Here is a 3577-nt window from a genome sequence, read left to right on the forward strand (position 1 = left end):
TTTTACAGAGGGATTATAACAATGTATAAACTCATCAACAGGTTATGAGAGGAGAGATTCTCATGATTTATTCTCTGTAATAATTATCATCAGGCTTCTTGAATTTTGTCAGTCAAGTAGATGTGAAATGGTATCTCGTGCTGATTTGCAGTTCTCCAACTGCTAATGAGGTTGAGAATGTCTTTATATACTAAACATATGTATTTTTTATTTGTAGAACTTATTTATGATACAAATTCTGTCATTTATATGCACTGTAAGTATCTTTACCTAGTTTATATCTTGTCTGTTGACTTTCTTAGTAGATGCTGTTTGTGAATGAATGTTAACTGTTAATAGTTTACAACTACATTCTTCTCAAAAGAACTGAACTTGCGCAATAGATCTGCCTCACCCAAACCCTGGGGGGTCCAGCCTGCAGCCACTAACTAATACCATACAGATATAAGATGCCAGTCCCTTTCCTCAAGGCAAAGATTGCTCTGTGATACAAAATTCATGCTTTAGAACTTCCCAAGAAAATTAGGCTGAAGCTACATCCTTGCTCAGCTCCTTCCCCCCACCCTATACTGGCCTCCTCATTTCCCTAAAGGTCCCTCCTGAGAGGATGTTCTCAATAAATTACTCAGACAAAATTATCTCAGGTTCTGCTCCTAGGAAATCCAACTTAAGAAACTTTTTTTGAGCCTATGGCCATGCTACCCTGAACAAGCCCGGTCCCGTCTGATCTCAAAAGCTAAGCGGGGTCAGACCTGGTTAGTACATGGATGGGAGACCACCTAGGAAGACCAGGTGCTATAGGCCTAAAAATACAAGAGATTGTAAACTGACAAGGACCTTGCAATCTGTGAGGTCAACCAAGGGTTGCTTCGCCTAAAAAATAATAAAAGAAAAGAAACTTTCTTTGAGATGTATCTTCTGATGAACACTTCTTAATTTTAGTATAGAAAATTTTATCAGTCTTGTATGGATTTCCTTTTTTAAAAATCTCTAAATCTCTATTAATTTTTTCTCCCTATGGTTAGAAAGATTATGATCTGTATTCTCTATAAAAATTTTGCTTTTGACATTTAAGTTTTCAATCATTCTGGAGTTGATTTTTGTATATAGTATGAAGCAGTGATCCAATGATTTACTTATTCACATATAGTGAATAGCTATTTTGTCCAATTTATTGAATTTCTTTTTTCCTTTCCCTATCATGTTTTTTTTAGCAAACTGGTGATTTATTCAACATTTATTCAATGCATTTTTAAATGCTTTTTATGTATTAAGGGCCTTGCTAGGTGCTGGGGAGATAAACATAAAATGATTCAGTCAGTCCCAGCATCCCTTTAAAGGGGCAAGGGGCTTACAATATAGTGGGGAAGCAGAATACATCTACAGTGGAAATATGTGCAAAGCAAGTTATCATCTACCAGCAGGAGTCAGGAAAGACTTCTTAGAGGAAGTGAAACTAAAATCACAAGTATTTTCTTGCTGAGGAAGGTAGATAATTCATGGTGTTCCCAAACTGAGGAAGAACCATTTGCAAAAGCACAGATTGTAAACCAGCATAGAATATTTTAGAATGCCTGTAGTTCTTATGGCAGAAAAAGTGTGACAGCAGGTAAGAGTTGAGAAGTAGGCAGGGATCTATTTATAAAGGCCTTTTTTTTTTTTGCTAGTATACCTTAATTGCTACTTTGTATGTCACAGCACACTTGCCTTCTCTTTGCAGGTGGCTTCTACTCTTACCACTCCTAGGCTTGGCTATAGTACTCTAGTCCTTAGGACACAGAGATTGGGCTGTGAGTTAGCATATGATGCCAACAGATCTAATCAGAATCCTCCTATGAGATTAGTACAGTATACACATATTGATAGAAAGCAGCCCCCTTTCTGTTAAAGTTGCTAATCTGGGGCTGAGAGCAATCGTGTTCCCTACCACACAGGGAATGCCTTAATGCAGTAGTAGAAAATAAAGCCTAAATTCACAGAAAATAAAGCCTAAATTCACAGATCCAGTTCTACAACTTGAAGAACTGTCTCCTACAGTTCTATTAGCTACCCAGGTTTCTTTGCAGGAATATAAAGCGATCAGTTATTTTCTATTGAACATACTGACATTGTGTCTGATACTTACAACTGAGAATTAACTGCAATGACTATCCCGATGACGATGACAATAGAGAGCCATCAAAGGGCTCCTTTCAGGGGAATATCATGGTTAGACTTGCCTGATGAAAAATTTCTTGTAGCCACAAGTGGAAGGTAGATTACAGGGAAGTCAAGAAAATCAAGTAGAAGCAAAAATAAAAGTACATTGAAGAAGAAACTGACAAAAGACTGACTGAATCATTTTATATTTAACTCCTAAAGTGTTATTAAATCATTCCTGTGTCAAATGATTTAATAACTCTTTAGGAGTCTTGAAGAAATGTTGATAAATAATTTTATTCTTGAGGAAAAAACAAAAAAAGGTATTTCTAAAACTTGTATTTTTGTTAGCTATAAGTTATTAGAGATTATTAAAAATTCAGAGATCAAAAGTTTTAAGAAAATTAAACTCACTCATAGCTCCAACAATTAAAGAAAAAGAGTTTAAAATGTATTGTGTTGTCCTTCAGGCTCATAAAATGGTGGTATTGTTTTACAAAATATAACAATTTATCCCACTTTTAATGAAATACCACAAACAATTTTTCATATAAAATGCATTTTGAATATTCGATTGCCACGTTTCATAGTATGACTTTATTATATTGCTTAACCATTGGTCTGTTTTTGGAGACTCTGAATGCTTCCAATTTTCATAATTTTAAAGAATGCTTCTGTAAGTATCCAATATGTAGGTATTTTTCTGTATTTTAGATTTAGGGTTGGATAAATTCCTAATGGAATTACTGGGACAGAGGTTATATATATTTTTAAGACTCTTTCCACAAGAGAACTTTGCAAATTAGACTGTTTTATTTCAGCAGAATATGACAAGTCTGAAATGACAGATGATCCCAATTCCCAGAATTTCACTGAACTTAAGATGCAGGGCAATCAGACTCAGCTGCTCTCCTGCATTTGGGGCATAATATGATGGACTGATTTCTTCCTTTACAATGTTTTTGACTGATATAAATTTTTCAAGGTTTTTTTTTTTTTCCTTTTTCCATAGGAACAAAATATTCTTTTTCCATAGAACTTGAGATTTGGAGTCTCCACTGAATTTTTAAATGTTTCTTTGAGGGTGGAGTGTGGAACATTTTCCCTTCCTAAATACAGGAAATGGATTCTACAGAGTGAAGACTTTTTTTTAAATCTGAGAACTAACTATACCTAGAATCTCAATCTCTCCCAAAAGCATTTGCGAGTTTGAGTAGTATATCAGAAAACATGAAGGTTTTGCAACCAGTCTCACTTGCAACTTGGAAAGCGAATCCAGGTTTCATCAATTAATTGTTGTGTTACTTGAATTACCTCCTGCAAATTATTTCTCCGAGTTAAAGATACTTCATAATGTCATGGGAAAATGAATAAATATGAGTAGGTATTTTAAATAAATAAAATAATGTAGGTAAAGCATAGTATATATTCCTATCTT

The 3577-nt window shown here is 34.6% G+C and overlaps 1 pseudogene; it reads left to right on the forward strand.

Moving 5' to 3' along the window:
- Positions 1-685: 685 nt before the first annotated feature.
- Positions 686-804, forward strand: LOC112485830 (annotated as a pseudogene).
- The last annotated feature ends 2773 nt before the right edge of the window (positions 805-3577 follow it).

This window comes from Pteropus alecto, unplaced genomic scaffold (genome assembly GCF_000325575.1).
Source record: "Pteropus alecto unplaced genomic scaffold, ASM32557v1 scaffold25, whole genome shotgun sequence".
Classification (NCBI taxonomy): Eukaryota; Metazoa; Chordata; class Mammalia; order Chiroptera; family Pteropodidae; genus Pteropus; species Pteropus alecto.